General features: G+C 33.3%; 1 protein-coding gene across 2 annotated transcripts in view; it reads left to right on the forward strand.

Annotated features, from left to right (window-relative positions):
* DAAM (disheveled-associated activator of morphogenesis-like protein) overlaps window positions 1-17,817 on the forward strand; it is a 524,757-nt gene that overhangs the window by 100,289 nt on the left and 406,651 nt on the right. The window lies entirely within an intron of this gene.

A 17,817-nucleotide genomic window follows, 5' to 3' on the forward strand; every position in this document is an offset into this window, starting at 1 on the left:
CAACGTAATGAAATGAGAATGATCTATTTGGATGAAGGTAAAAATTTAGTGTTTGGTGTATAAGGTGTATTTAGAAGAACCAATATAACCAGCAACTTTTACCTATAAAAAAGTATCAAAAACTAAAAATATAGGAAAATAACTAAAAACCTTTTAATTGAAAAATTCTCTATAAAAATGCCTAAATGCTAGTCAATGGATCGAAAACTTTAAAAAAAGAATGTCAAGCAGCTAACGTATATAATGTATATATTAAAATAATGAAAAATAATATACACATTGTAATATTTATTTGAAAACCATGTGCAAATTGGTATATTACCATGTAATTTCACTCATCTTAAGATTTGTAGTTATTTTACAATTTTTGAAAATTGGGGGTAGTTTTCACCCCTAAGAACAATCAGGGTTCATCAACATGACATAAACTATAAAGCAGAGGGTGAGTTGAGCTTAAATCCAAATTTTTATCCAAATCGATCCAAGGCGAAATCATTTTTTTAGAATTAGTAATTTTTTTACATTAATCTCTAACAAGGGTTGCTTTTTAAGGGTTGAAATATGATGGAACTATATTCAAAAGTATAAAATAATCATTATTTAACTAATTCAAACCAAATCTTACCCATATTCAGGTTTAATATGTTATTTAATAATTTTTGAAAATTAGGGGTAGTTTTCACCCCTAAAACCCTTCAGCGCACTTCGATTCGATATAGATTTTGATCCTTGGGCTATCACCTACCTTCTGTTAAAATTTCAACTCAATCCATGCAGGACGAAAAAATTGCGAGGTTTTAACTTTTTTCGAGCTTCATTTCCTGAACTAATATTATAATTTTAGCTAAACAGAGCCACCTATAGCCCATCAACTTTTGTTGTTTTTACATATTATGTCAACACACACTAACATTTTATTAACTTTATCTATTCACCTTATGCTCATGAACTTATAACTTAAACTTCTTACATTTCTCAGGTACCAAATGTTGATTTTTAACATATAGGGCCTTTTCTACTTAAGTTATAAGGTAAGTATTATATGACCAGTACATTACAAAATTTATTCTATCCACACTCCATCTCAATAGCACTCTCAAACACATCAATTAACATTTCACTCTGCAATAATAAAATTTAAAGTACCCAACTTATCTGTGTTCCATATTCCAGGTACCAAATGTTAAAAAAACATAAAGGGCCTTTTATAAAAATCTTTGGCTCACAACCACTGAATTCAAATATCTGTATAGTTGGTTGCCTACCAGTACCCACAAAATTTTACCAAACTTTACCAAACATATTCAATTTTTAAATATTGCTAGTTACTGTCATACTCAGACAAATACCTCAAGTTACATTGACTGCTTTGTTCCGACTTGCGTCCTAACATGTCATTATTGCCATTTCAATCAGTTGCTATGAACATGTCCTTGTAGACACTTTGTTATCTATTCCTGTTGTAACTTAAACATCCTAGTATATAAAATCAAATAATGTAACTCAAATTTAATTTAACAACATTTAAAGGATTTTTACCCAAGTATTTAGTGGCTCAAAACATGTACATCCAGTAAGTATTAACCACATTTTTGTATTGACCTTGATCAAAGTTTTAAATTTCATGTTTGCTTTAATTAAAGTGGTTATACTTTTAGGATAACACTGATAATGGAATATTAGTTCCGAAAACGGTCTGTGATGTAGCCCGATAGGGTGTTTTAATATATACATTTTATAAAGGAATTTTTTAATAAATTTTTTGTGATACCTGGTATACAGTCAGTTACAGGAATTTAGTTTCTCGGTGGACGGTTTAATAGGGTTTTTATTGCTGCATTTGAAGTGCTTCTTATACCAACCGTTATGCTGAGTCAAACAAGCCTTTGAACCTTGTTTAACTTCACTTGCACTTCTTTGTTGCACCTTTGGCCACCATGCTGTATATCCAATACATCATGTCCGGTTTAAAACCCCATGTTTTGTCGTGAGTGCGTCTGGCCACCATTAAAATGGTCACCGCTCTTCTTGTTATTCGCTCTAGATATTAGTTCCAGGTAAGTCTTGAATCTATTGTAACTCCGAGTAAATCTCATTCCACCTTCAGAGTGATACCATTAAGATTTAATGGTCCTATGCCCTATAATCCTTGGTCTTGTAAAGGTTATTATTTTTGATTTTTAAAGACTTATAGATAATCCTACCTCCTGGTTCATATTGATACTACATTCACAGCCTGTTGCATTTTATCCCTGACTATTGTATTAAACTTGCCTTGTACTAGTATAACAAAGCCATCAGCATAACTCAAGACTTGATGGCATTTTCTTTTAAGTGTCCCAATCAACCCATCCATACCCAGATTACGGAGCAGAGATGATAATACACCTCCCTGTGGGCATTCACTGGCTGATACGATCTCACCTAGCAGTGCTGCGTGTATCATGGTACTCGTAGGAATGCATTCTATCCAGCTATTTTTTTCCTAAACATACCAAATAAAATATTTTTGGTTTTTGCATGAACGTAGAAAAAATATTGTATACAACTAGTGCAAAACGTTTTTATTGCACCAGGCTTGTTGTCCACAATTTCAAATTGGGTGAAGTAAACAGGCCTTACTAGACCGAGTGCGAACTGTGAGCGTAACATACGGACTGAACCTCAATATTAAGAAAACTAAATTCATGGTTATCAGCCGTACAAATTTAGATCACGGGGCACTAATGGCAGGTAGCGAAGAGATCCAGAGAGTCGACAGATTCACTTACCTCGGAACTACCCTCAACGTACAATGGGACTATGCTCAAGAGATTAGATCCAGAATTGAAATGGCACGGTCTACATTTATTAAGTTGAGATCCTTGCTGTGCTGCAGTGATCTCAGTTTGGGAACCAAGATGCGGATAGTGAGGTGCTACGTTCTTCCAGTGTTACTATATGGAGTTGAAGCCTGGACACTGACGCAAGCCACTGAAAAACGAATCGAAGCCTTCGAGATGTGGATATACAGAAGGATATTAAAAATATCTTATGTGGACCATGTCACCAACGTTGAGGTCCTACAGCGCATGACAAAAGAAAAAGAAGTGCTTAATTTAATTAAACAACGTAAGCTTGAGTACCTCGGCCACGTGATGCGGAACGAAGAAAAATATCGAATTCTTCAACTCGTTATGCAGGGTAAAGTATTTGGCAGAAGAGGACCGGGACGCCGTCGTATCTCGTGGTTGAAAAATCTCCGACCTTTGGGTTTGGGATGACCTCAGCGGAGCTGTTTCGCAGAGCAGTCAACAAAACCATGATAGCCTTGATGATCGCCAACATCCGGACCGGATAAGGCACTGAAGAAGAAGAAGTAAAGTAAACACTTACATTTTTTTATTTGTTGTATAAGTATCTACAAAACTTGTATTTTGAAAACGACTTGTATTTTTAACCCTGTAATTGTGGTTGATTTCTATTACACATTAATTACAATAGTTGTGCAGGTTTCTAGTATCCTGAAATTTAACACTAGTCAAATAAATATGCCAAAGATTCAATTTCATCAATTTGCCGAAGACAACAAAACGTGAGTTAACATAACAAAAGAGATTGATCATTGGAAAATTATTATAAAAAAATATTCAAAAGTATTCATCCAAAATTGGGCGCATTGATAAATTGCATTCTTTTGAATTTCTCGACCACTATCTACTTTCTCCTATTAACTTTAAAAATGTGGTTAACAAGAGTAATCGCCATCAAAATATTTATAAATATATGTGTGACAATATCCAAATATGTTGATAGGACGTGTTAAAACGCAGGGACGTACTTCGATAAAAGTTCAGATCAGGTAATTTCTTGGTAAAATATAGAGGAGCTACTAAATAGGTAACACAATTTTTTTCTACGTGTTCATAATAGGACTGGTAAGAACTACAATGCGTAAAGTTGTTTGTATAGTAGAAATACAAGCGTTTGAAACACATATTGGATTATGAGAGGAAAATTGGCCTGTGCGCCTCCTTTTCAATATAGTCCTGGAAAAGAGGGTAAGAGACACCAGAATAGACATATGATTAGTCGAAACTGAAGTCAGAAAACAATAAACTAATATACAAAACCCTCATACTGCCAGCGATGACATATGGATCGGAAAGATGGACCATCCCCAAGACAGATGAAAACCTCATATTTCGATTGATAAACATCACAAGCTCCTATTTGTACAAAGAATCCTGAGAGGAATATTCGGTGGCACCAGTGAAAACGGTATTTGAAGAATACCGTTTTTTCATATATAATACCTACCTATTACTATATATAATACCTACCTTTTCAGGAGGTACAACTAAAAAGAATGAGCGTATAGATTGCTTGCATTCAAGAGAATAGGTGGAAAGACATCAAAGGGCGAAACAACTAGGTGAAGGATACAAATTGTAGTATGTAGGGAAAGTAACACTAGGAATAGAGTTGGTATATTGCTGATAGTGAAATAAAAGATAACGTAGTGGAAGTTGTAAAAACAGTTGATAGAATAATGTCAGTGAAATTTGTACTTGATAAAGAAGTATTAAATGTTGTGTGTGTATGCTCCTCAAACAGGGCTGGGTGAGAATGAAAGAAAAGCTTTCTATGATCAATTAGGCGACATATTGAGTGATATTCCATCAGAAGAGAAAGTTATAATAGGAAGTGATTTAATACACACGTGGGCCAATCCAAGACAGGATATGAATCAATACATGGAGGACTAGGATTTGGAACTAGAAATTAAGCTGGAGATGATATTCTTGAATTAGCAACAGCATTAGATATGGCCATTGTTAACACCTTTTTTCAAGAGAGAGGAACTAATTACGTACAAAAGGTAAACAACAACATTCCCAAATAGACTTTTATATGGTATTATTTCGCTTAAATATGTTATTAAATATTTTTGTTGGACGTTGAGTATCTTCGGTGTTAAATAGTTTAATAAGTTCAGCGTATGCATTCTTATGTCCAGGAGCTTTGCAATCTTTTAGTTGTGATATTGTTTTTTCCACTTTATCTGATGTAATTGGTAAGTGGTAATTACATATATAGAATGTTCTTTGAACCTATTATCATCAAAGAGTTCTTGTATGTATTTGGTCCATATGCAAATTTCTTGGTTTGTATCTGTAGTCATCTCCCTGTTGATCTCGCAGTTTGCTAACTGTGTTGGATTTCTGAAGACCAGCTGCTTGTTTAACCTTTTTATGCATATTAAATGTATCGTGTTTTTGTTCTTTTTTTCTTGTTCTTTTGTTGGTTTTTAGGCCGCACTGTATACATTATTTGTTAAGGTTTATATCATTGATTTGAATAACTTTTTAAATGATCTGGCACACGATTCCTGTTCTCTCACAGAAGCCAAATTATTTATTAGATTTTATTATATCTCAGGGTTCTTATTTGAGTTTGGAAATACCTTTATCTTTAACTAGTGTTTAATAAGAAACCAGGAGTAGAAGAAAATAAATAAAATTCAAATATGGTCAATACAATTAAATATAATGATAAATTCTTACAAAAATTCTTACACGTAAAAACAAATCAATAATAAATATCGATGTTCTTGTCTGAAAAATTTAACTGCGCAGCCTAAAATTAAATTAGCTTTACCAATTTACAGACACTGATTTATCGAAAAGGAATAAAAGAAAAGATTACCAATTTTAATATTTGTTTCGTCCCAAACTTTATGCTTCCGCAATATTGTTATCAAAACACACGGTTAACTTTTTTGGCCTGCTTACAAGGAATCTTTACCGAACATCACAACGATCCTTATGATCTCTTTTGGCTACCAAAAATCTCCTTGTCTATGATCCTCCGAATGAATAATAACTGGATTGTACTTAAAATAAATACTGTAAAACTTAAACTACAACTTCTCTCGGTCAGCATTCATAAACCAGTACTGCTACCACTTTTAAACTCTTCGAAAATTCAAATTATTCACTTTATTCACAAATTACTTTAACAATCGTTCACAACTATCGGTATTTCATTACTTTCCAGGATTCGATGTGCTTCCTTCTAAAATCAGCCATAGATAACCAACTATTCTCGCTTTTAAAACTCATTTTTATCCAAAATCTCCTACCACCCTCTCTTTTTAGCCAATCATCTTTCCGTATTTCAACAACAAACCAAACTTTCCAATTTCTTAAGAAATCACCCAACTTTCTTTTTTTTTGTTTTCGATAAAACAAAATAAACAATTGACCTCAATCATTGCCTTTCTACAAATCTACAAATTTGCAGAGTTTTTAAATTCAATTTCAGGTACAAAAAACAATACCACCCGTTAATCACTTATATCATGTTCGTACTAAAACTATGAAGAAAACAGATACACGGCTCCTTCCACAAATTTAATAACGAAACAGATTGTCAATTTTACATGTTTTAAACAAACGTTAAACTAATATTTTAAACAAATATTGTAAACTAATATTCTTAATTTAGCCATACACCATTTTAACACACATACAAAAAGGAAACATATATTCTTCTTCTTGTAGTTCCTTCTCCTATCGGAGGTTGGCTATTATCACAGCTATCCGTACTTTATTGGCGGCTGCTCTTAAAAAATTTACTGAGCTGCAACTATACCACTCTCTTAGGTTTCTTAGCCAGGAAATTCTTCGTCTTCCTATGGATCTTTTACCCTTGATTTTACCTTTCATTATGAGCCTTAATATCTCATATTTCGCACCTTTGATAATGTGGTCTAAATATTCCAGCTTTCTTGTTTTCATGTGCTTTGTGATTTCGCAATCCTTTTGTCGCCTTCTTAACACTTCTGCATTTGTAACTTGTTGGGTCCATGGTATTTTTAAAATCCTTCTATAGCACCACATCTCAAATGAAAACACATATATACCTAATCATAATTCACTTCTCTATTCTTATCTACATGTAGAAATAATAATTTTTTTATCAATTTGGCTTATCATCTTCTCTATATTGGTAATTCTTCTACATTTTCTAATACAACTATAGTAGAAGTCACAGTTACAATGCAGTATTGGTGTTTGTTGTGGTAGTTTGGCGATAGCCTGAGAAATCAGGACTGTACGCGCTTCGTTTAAAAAATCTTCTAATATCTCGTAAATACTTATATACAAAAAAATGCAAGTAGTTTACCCTATACGACACGATAAATATATGTATATATATATATAAGATAAATATATGTGTATTTTGTATATATATATATATATATATATATATATATATATATATATATATATATGTATATATATATATATATATATATATATATATATATATATATATATATATATATAAATACATAAAATACACAAGAAGATCTCGCAATCCATATCTAAATCGTCCTCATCCTCTGAATTATCTCCTAAATTAATTATCACCGGTTCAATATCTTCCTGCAATTTGTCCACCGCAGACATTTTTCTTTTATTTTCTTGACGTGGTTCACATAATTATGCCACTGCTCGCGTTGGTAAGCTTCTTTTATCAACCGTTCTACTGTTTTTTTCTTTAAAATCGACGTTGTTTGAACCCACATACCTTTCCACTTGACTCCACACCATCTCAATCGGGTTCAACTCTCAATGGTAAGGCGGCAGTCTTAAAATCTTAACGCCATATTTTTCCGCAATTGTTTAAATTGTGTACTTGTCGTACTCGTCTCTAAATGCGACCGCAGTATCCTATAATTCACTTTTTAGGTAAGCTTTCTCGAAGAAAATGTTGTTTTCGATTAGCCAATCCTTGATTTGCCTTTTGTTCCACAATTTTTTCGGGAAATCAAATTTGCGGGAGTGGTATGACTCGTTACCCAAAATGACAATGTTGTCGTTGTCTTTCGGCAAGTTTGGAATTAACATCTTCTCAAACCATTCTTCATATAGATCCCCGTCTATTTCGTCGTGGTAATTAGCGGTCCCTTCTTGGCCAAGAAAGTTAATTCGGCCCATGCCAAAAAGCCGGTTTCGCTTCCAGCATGAAGAAGAACACACCGAGGACTTCTTTGGGTTGGAGCTTTTAGTCCAGTAGCTTTAAGCCCCTTTTATGAAGCATCTCGTGGATTCTTGATCGTTGTGTCCTTCCATTCCTTTTTGACTGAAGCACCGACGTTAGTCCAAGACTCATTGGTATAAACAAGGTTTACATTATCCTTCTTCCTCAATATTTTTATTTGTCTGAGGTACTTGTGTCTCCAGGATATGATATCTTTTCTTTCCATCATTATCGAATCTCGACCTCTTTTACCATATTCAAAACCCATGTCATTTAGTAGCCTACAAAATGTGGTTTTTAAAAAGGCTAGTAGGTCCTCATCATCCTTTTCTCTATTCATTATGCTGTCGACGGAATTTGATATTTTTCCAAAAAAAAAAAAATTATGGACAATTTTCCTTATTCGAGATTTCACTCCCTCATCGTAAGTATTCTCTTGTGAATTGGAGTGGAAACTGTTTTTCTTTCTTTTTTGTACCGGTTTCAGTTCGCTTTGCTAGTCCTCTTCTTCTTCTTCTTCTTTGGGTGCCGTGTCCGTATTCAGACGTTGGCCGTCATCATGTTTACAATTTCCTGAAACCTTTCTCTGTCGGCTGCTGCGCGAAATAATTCTTCTACTGTGGAACCACACCATTGTCTAATATTACGCAGCCATGAAAGTTTCTTTCGACCAATCCATCTCTTTCTTTCCACTTTTTCTTGTATTATAAGGCGAAGTAGATGGTATTTAGGTCCTCTAATTATATGGCCGAAGTATTCTGTTTTTCTTCTCTTTATGGTGTTTATGAGCACACGTTCTGAATTGATCATTTGAAGAACATCTTCATTGGAAGTGTGCGAAACCCACGATATCTTTAGGATTCGTCTATAGCACCACAATTCTATAGTCCTGTTCGCAGATGTCATAAATTTTGCGAACACATACACCGCACATTTTAGAAACTTTTTCCGTAGTAATAGTCAAGATGTCACCATTTTCTAATTTCAGATGATAGTTCAATACATTTATCACCACACGTTTTACTTTTGAAATTCACGAAAGATACTGGCAACGGCTCCATGTAGTTACTTTCATCCGCTTGCGAAAATGAAATAGAACTGAGCTTATAGGAGGTTTATATAAAAGATTCTTACAGTGTTGCATCCATTGTTATCCGTAATAAGTTCTAAGGTGGTTGTATCTTTTTCTGTTCTGTCCAATTATTTTATCATTTTGTAAGCAACAGTTTAGCTTCCATGTAAATCATTTTCTATTTAACTAATAAAATTTTCTATTATTGCTAATGCGTTTGCCTTTTTGTTTCGTTCCGAGCTTCCATGTATGTTTCTTTGTTTTCATCTGTCGTAATTGGAAATTACTTGTGAAATGTCTGTTTCTTTTCAATTACTGAATTTTCACGCTGAACTTATTAGTTTAAAAAAAAATAAAACCAATACATTAATAAGCAGATCCGCCTCTGACAAATTACGTAGGATAAACTTTTCAATATTTATGATTCAGCAGTAACTTGTCTATCACATACCTGACCCTCCACAACACGTACTGCTAGAATCAAGCGAGTTTAATTTATACGGAAATTATTTTGGAGAAAATCAATTCAGTATAAATTATAGATACACCTCTTTGATATGAAACTTTTTAAATAAAATCACTGCAAGTAATTCAGTCGATGTTAATAAAATTATATTTTTAATGCATAATATTAACACATAATAATGGAAGGATTTACATTATTTGGATATCAGATTGTAGAAAGTAACTGGAAAAAATTAGAAACGTAGTTTCAATTATAAGTAATTTTATTAAAAAAGTCGTCGAAACACATTGATCCTACTATAGAAGCCAGAGAAGCTGAGAATGAACTTCTTCTTCTTCAAGTGCCATCTTCGTTCCGAAGGTTGGCGATCATCAGGGCTATACGTATTTTCGAAACTGCTGATCGAAACAATTCGTTGCTGCTACAGCTATACCATTCCCGTAGATTCTTTAGCCAGGAGTTTCGTCTTCTTCCTATGGACCTTTTTCCTGCTATTTCCCCTTGCATAATTATTCGAAGCAGTTCATATCTTTCGCCTCTTGTAATGTGTCCCAAGTATTGCAGTTTTCGTTTTTTGATCGTAAATATGACTTCCTTTTCTTTATTCATTCTTCTCAAGACCTCGACATTTGTGACTCTCTCGGTCCATGATATTCTCAGGATTCTGCGATACATCCACAGTTCAAAGGCCTCTAATTTTTTGGTATCAATCTTTTTCAACGTCCATGACTCCATTCCGTAGAACAGCACAGAAAGTACGTAACATCTCATCAGGCGAAGTTTCATTTCAAGGCTCAAATCTCTTCCGCAGAACACTCTCTTCATTTTAGTAAATATGGATCTGGCTTTTTCTATTCTTATTTTGATTTCTGCTGAGCTATCGTTGTCTTCATTTATAAAAGTGCCTAAATATTTGTATTTGCTAACTCGATCGATAATTTCATTGTGTAAATATAAATTTTGAACATTTTGTGTTGATTTCGATATTACCATAAATTTAGTTTTCTTTATGTTCAAAGATAGTCCATATTCTTCGCTGCAGTCTGCTATCTTATTCACCAATGTCTGTAGCTCTTCAAGTGTTTCTGCGATCAGAACGGTGTCGTCGGCAAATCTCAGATTGTTTAATCTAACACCATTTATTTTAATACCTACGGATTGCTCAGAGAGTGTTCTATTCATTACGTCTTCGGAATAGAGATTAAACAGGGTTGGTGACAGTATACACCCTTGTCTCACACCTCGCTTTATTTCAATTTCTTGAGTGGTATTATTCTCTACTCTCACTACTGCTTTCTGATTGTAATACATATTTGCTATTAGCTTGAGAATGAACAGTTAATAATAATTAGAGTGCCCGCCGACAAATTTTTTAGAGGTTTATACTCTCTTGAAACTTCTTGTACGGCTTCCTTAGGCAAAGTCTGCCACAGTTTTCCTCTGTGACTTTTTTTGGTTCGGGGGCGTTTTCCCCCTATAATTTCTGAAACATGACCGTTTCACGACATGTGCAAAAATGATACATACTCTTGCCATATTTATTGAATGACTTGATTTCAGTGAATAATAAAAGGAAATCATATTCTCTGACGCCATAGATGGGACGGTAAGGGTGTCCACCCCGCCAAACATGACCGAAAAACGGTCAGTGCAAAAATGATAAATAACCAACTAATTTTTCTGTATGCCTTGCTTTAACGAGGAAACTAACAGTTCTATTATTGTCTGACACCAAGAGCAAGCCCTTTTTCCAGTCTGACGCGTCAAACTCGCCCTTCTCAAGCCATCTCTAAAATGATTAATAACATTGTTTTTCAAACATATTTCTCTTTTAAATTAAATGTTGAATACATTTCATAACTTGTCTGACACTCAAAACGGGGCATATAGTGTAAAATTTCAAAAAAACATTTTTTAAAATATAATTTTTCAGTAGCACTTGGGCCTAGTGTATGCGTCTATTTTTCAGATTAATTCTTTAATATATAGGTGTTTTTTTAAACATATATTTATTACAGCAATCATTGTTTAATTATAGATTAGAATGTTTAAATAATAAATAAATAATAATAAAAAAAATAAATTAATGTTTAAAAAACGAAAAAATCATTTTAAAAAATTGAAAAAAATCGTGATGAGTTAGATATTGTTTAATAATTTAATTGTGTACCTTTTAAACATACTTATTGTAATTTAATTAACTTAATTCCCAAAATATCCCATAATCAGCTGTTCTAGAATTTTTTTGTATTTCGTGCTTATAAGCGTCGGAGAAATATGTATACGTGTGAGTAAGAATACTGGTTTTGGTGTGCGTGACATTCTTTTTCGGAAATCAATATATGGGCGGTATGGGCTTGTCAAAGTATGGCCACTTATACACTCCCACGGTGCCTTACAGAGGGTCTTCGACCAGTCTATTCGAAGTACCCTCTGCGTATCTTCCATCTTAGTTGATAATTAGTATCTCCAAAATATTATTAAATATATATTATAATTCTTTATTAGGTACCATTTGTGTCAATTGGGAATACAACTTATGTTGTGTTCTCTGCTGTTGATATTGAGTCAATCAGTGACGAAGAAATTGACAACAGTATTTTTACGGAAGAAGCAAGATTGTTTGCATTAAAGTATAGAAGTCAGATTTTAAAAATAAAACGAACGCCGTTGCCTGATTCCGATGTTTTAAATCAAGGAGAGTGTGATATTCCAGAATGGTTGGACATTTTTTGGAAGTACGCATTAGGTGGCCCACGAATGAAATATAGAACAAGCGATGAGATTAATCGTGTATCTGCAGCTTTTGCAGAAGATTCCATTTTCAGTATACCTAATGGGAGAATTAGCCCTAAGAAATACATCTTACTCGGAGTAGCCATGAAAAGCATGACAGGCGGCAGGCTGGCAGTCGATATTTTAAATCGGCTTGATTATTTTATTAATTATACAAAAGTTTTAGAATTATCAAAATGCTTTCCTGCAACTTCTGGAGATTTCTCCTTCAGAAATGACTATTATTTATGGCGTTTTTCATGAAATTGAAAAGTATGTGTGCCAATTATATTCTGTAAAATCGACTGACGTCAATTTAGTGAGAGTTCAGCTTTTTGACAAAGCCTTTTCATACTCAAAATAAGTGAGATTGTTTTCAAGCGGCAGGTCAAAGGAATAAATGCATCGAGTATGCCTCCAAATAAAGCTGAACTTCTCCAGCAAATACAAAGGACCATGTTCATTTCTAGTATTTGTTGCAATGAACATTTAAGGCAACCAACAAAATACATACCCGAGGATTGTGGGTGGACATTGATTGATAATGAATATGTCCATTATTGGTTCGATGGTCCCCAAAGACCTTTGTTTAAGGATATAACATCTGTCGATGAAGGTAAATTAACATTATGTAATATACATTTTTGAATTATTTAATTCAGTTCCTTAAAAATAAATACAATTGGTAAATTTCAGATTCTGAAAATGAAATCACAGAGTCAGAAAATGAGGAATCTAACTATGCAAGTGAAGACTGACGATGATAAAGAAAGTGAAGAAGAATAAATATTATAATTTTTTTATGCTTTTGCAATTTTTCAACTATTTTTTTATTTTCGTAATTTTTTTACTATTTCTGACAATTATTATTGTATTTTGATACGTTTTTTTTTATATAAATAAAATCTAATCTTTATAAAGAATATTCATTCAATTTATGGATATTATATGGCACGTATTCGTAATAATATTAACTTTTATTCAAATTTTTTTAATTAAATTTTTTTTGATAAATAAACGATTTTATTTTTAACAAATAATTTAAATCATATGCACCATATTATATAAATTACTCATGTGTTAAAATTTTACTAGTGTTTCGTGAAACAAAAATTCCTTGATTAATGTTGCAGTTTTAAGTTTTAAAATATGTAATATACTATATTAATTAATTAATTAATTAGAATAATGCAAAAATACGCATACAAAATTTATAAAGTATTCGAAATGCAATTTTAATAATAATATTAGATGTAGAATTAATTTGCTGCGTTAATTAATATTGTGTATGATTACCAAAAGTTCAGTACGATCATTAAAGAAAAATAGGGTTTTTGCGTCAGACTCGAGTTATGTCCCAATTTGACTTTTTTAGCATTCATTAAGTATTGCTTTTTTTGACAATATTTATCGATATTTGACGAGTATTAATTATTTTAAAAATGTCGTGAGAAGGGCACGTTTGACGCGTCAGACTGGAAAAATGGCTTGCTCTTGGTGTCAGACAATAATAGAACCGTTAGTTTCCTCGTTAAAGCAAGGCATACAAAAAAAATTAGCTGGTTATTTATCATTTTTGCACTGACCGTTTTTCGGTAATGCCTGGTGGACACCGTTACCGTCCCATCTATGGCGTCAGAGAATATTATTTCCTTTTATAATCACTGAAATTCAATAAATATGGCAAGAGTATGTATCATTTTTGCACATGTCGTAAAACGGTCATGTTTCGGAAAATATAGGGGAAAATGCCCCAGAACCAAAAAAAGTTACAGAGGAAAACTATGACAGACTTGGTCTAAGGAAGCCGTACAAGAAGTTTCAAGAGAGTATAAATCTCTAAATTTGCCGGCGGGCAATCTAACTATAAATTGTTCAATATAGATTTCAAGATAGCCATTTTGTCTTGTTTTGTCTAATTTAATATAATATATAATTTCTGATTTTACACGATTTTATATCCAGTAATTAGACATGCAACATCGTTGCGCGAATTCAATTAAATTTAGTAAATTCTCCACTCTTCTGTGGTATAAAATGTTTTATTAACACTTTATCGGAATTACATGAGGTGAATAAATTACAGCGATTTCTTGATTCAGTTTATGGCCTTGTTCGAAGACTTCTCAAGGAATTTAAATGTATTCTCATCATAAACGAACGAAGTAAATATTTCCTAAAAAACTCGTCAAACTAAATTTATTTTCAATAACTTAAGGTTAGTTTATTAGATATTTTAGATACTTAAACGACAGAAACGGATTTGCGATAGAAATAAGCAAATTTGACGTCTTTTAACCCTTTTGTCCCAAACGCGTATATACCATGTAAAATTAAAAATTTCTGTAAATAAAACAAAGCACTCTATTTCGAAGCACTTTACCTGGTTCCTGAGCTCTATAAAACCACTTTGATCCTACGAAAATTGGTTCCCAACCACATACATAAACTGACTCCCGCTCATTACGAAATTCCCAGAAATTGAATATTTTTCTAAAACTTAGATTTTGAGGAAAACAGATATAATATACATCAGAAATTAAAAATGTAGTCGTAAACAATTTATTTATTAGAAACTGCAACTTCTAGACTATACAGGTTGATATGCCTTCTCGACATATTTTTTACAAACTAAGTAGCAGTTATACGTGTTTCCTCTAACAATGTAGTTGATGTTCAATGAAATTTCTTTTAAGACATTAATTTTCGGTATACTCTTTTAGAAATACTTACTACTACTTCTTGCTTTAATATAGGTATCTAGTTAAACATTTTTGAGAACCTTCAAAAATTGAAATGTTCGGATGGCAAGTATAAATCAAAGAATTGAATTTTGGATGGAAGCTCTCGCATGCGTTCGTCGTTCTTTGTAGAGACGTACTATTCTCGGCCCACATGGTAAGTTGAAATTTGGCGTTTTCAGCGATGAATTTCTCCACCAAGAAATCTAAAAATTTCTTTTCAAAACTGCTAGATGTCTGAGCAAAATTGCCCCAAAATTAATTACAAAACAATCGCCTACATCTTCGTAGTCCAAAAAAGAAAGACATATATTTTAAGTAACACGAAATGTCTAAATCTTTCGAATATTCCGTCAAGCCGGCTCTGGAAATTTGTTCTAAATCTTTCGCCACCTGTTTTATATACTTAAAGTTAAATTCACATAGACGAAGAATCGTTTAATAAACTTACCAAGGAACTTACCAATAAACCTCTGTCCAAGGTAAAAACGATATCCTTTCAAATCAGAATTTGTGAAAACTTGGGGAACTGCTTTGGAAATTGCTGTTTCAAAATCAACGTACTGAACAGCCGGATCAAAAATTCTGCTGAAATTCTCTCTTTCCATTTTAGAGAACTGGAACACACGTACGTAGGAGATAGTTTCCTTATTAAGAAGCAAGGCATAAACAAGAGGTACGTAGTGTTCGTTCATGAGCTCCAGAACAGTAAAGAGTTGCCAATACTTCGTGAAATATTTGAAGGTTCATCATCATCATCCAGCCCCATTTTCACATCCATTGTTGGATATAGGCCTCCTCCAAACGTCTTCAGTTCTCTCTATCTCTAGCTGCTGCAATCCAGTTTGTTTCTATTCTCTTTAGGTCGTCGGTCCATCGGGTGGGTGGTCTGCCTCGACTTCGCTTGTCGGCTCTTGGTCTCCACTCCAATAATCTCTTCGTCCATCTTCCGTCTTTCATTCTAGCAACATGTCCAGCCCACCTCCACTTTTGTTTATTGATTCGCAGTATAATATCGTCTACGCCAGTTCGTCGGCGTATCTCCTCATTTCTCACGCGATCTTTCAAGGTCAGGCGAAGCATTGATCTCTCCATTCGCCTTTGTGTTACCCTCAGTTTTTCGGCAGTAGCTTTCGTTAAAGTTAGGGTCTCTGCTCCGTAGGTCTAGGTTCCGTCCACATAAATGGCATTTAAATTGCACAAAAATTTTAAATTTTTTTCAACAAGAAAACACAAATAAATTGGCGTTCGAATCGTTCTTTAACAAGAACTGTTCCCCTTCATTTGTCGTTAAATTGTATTTAGCACTTTATGCACTTCCTTCATACTTGTTGATAGTTTCGGTAACACCTTCCTCCGACTGTAGTACATGTAATTCCTTCCTTATCAGATGCACATCATTCACAGTAAGTGTTTTAATGCCAGAACTGTTCACTTCTTTGTGAAGAAGTTTCAAGAGCTTCCCATAAATGTGTTTAACAGCCTTTCTCACCACTTGCATGGGTTTCCCAATTCGCTTGACATTTCTGTAGCTTGCATCTTCTACGACGATATGATCAAGTACAAGCTTTATGCAAAACTATCAGCAAACTAATTAGAAATTAGTTTGCGGCGAAGATGTATACGAATTTAAAAAATGAGGAAAATCCAGTATCGAACTGGCCATTCCAATAAAATCCATCGCCTTCCTACCTAAATTTCTTACAATTTTATCGGGAGCCAATTCGCGTAAACCCTTTTATCCGTAGAGGACTTACCTGCGAACGGGGGAAAGTTCATATGTACCACTCTTGGTGCATATGTTAATTAAAATTTGGTTAAAAACTACCATGCCGGGATGGTTTTAGGCTTCGGCAGTGTGTATTGACTAAAAGAGTACAGAAGATTTCCCGCATTTTTATTTAGTAGGCACGTGTTTGCAATGGTGTAAGCATTACGGACCTACTACTTCCACAAAATTCAATATTTAGGTCAATAAAATAAGTAATTTATGCATTTTTGTAATTTAACTTGTTGTTTGTCTGTGAATAGTGTTGATCCTTTGGTATGCCCAAATTATGGTCTATTAATATATTTTTGCATGAATATTGATAAACGATATGTACACTTCCCGTCATATAAAACTGGTACAATTTTTTTGTCCCAATGTAAAGCTGTGTTCAGACTGGACACAATGGTTCGTGAATCAATTCGTTGTTGCCATCACAGATAACGGAATTGCACTAAATCTAAATAAAAAAATAACGTTCAAAAATGTATTATTGTAATTGTATTGTAATATAGATAGGTATTATTTTTATCATTAACAACAAAAAACCGTATCTAATTACTTTAATAACCAGAGATAGGGTTGAGTTAATATCCAAAATGTTTGAAGGATCTGTATTGGCACAGAGAACATTGGAATGCGTCTACTGTAATTTTATACTTCAATTGCCTACCGAACACGCACTGTATTTTGTGTTAATAAGTTTAGTAACAGGCAAACTACCAAAATTAATTGATTATTAGAACGATAAATGTGAAAAAAAATATTATACTTTATCCTACGTATTATAAACTATAAAATATCCGGGCGAAAACACGCTTTTCAAAACGTGACAGTTACAATCTAATATCCGACTGTAATGCTTTATTATAATAATTTAAAGTTAGGTCTAGATTGATTATCTATCATTATTTTTGAATCAAAATATTTTCATAAATTATAATAAGACACAAATCAATGTAGG

Source organism: Diabrotica undecimpunctata, chromosome 4, assembly GCF_040954645.1.
Source record: "Diabrotica undecimpunctata isolate CICGRU chromosome 4, icDiaUnde3, whole genome shotgun sequence".
In the NCBI taxonomy this organism is placed as follows: Eukaryota; Metazoa; Arthropoda; class Insecta; order Coleoptera; family Chrysomelidae; genus Diabrotica; species Diabrotica undecimpunctata.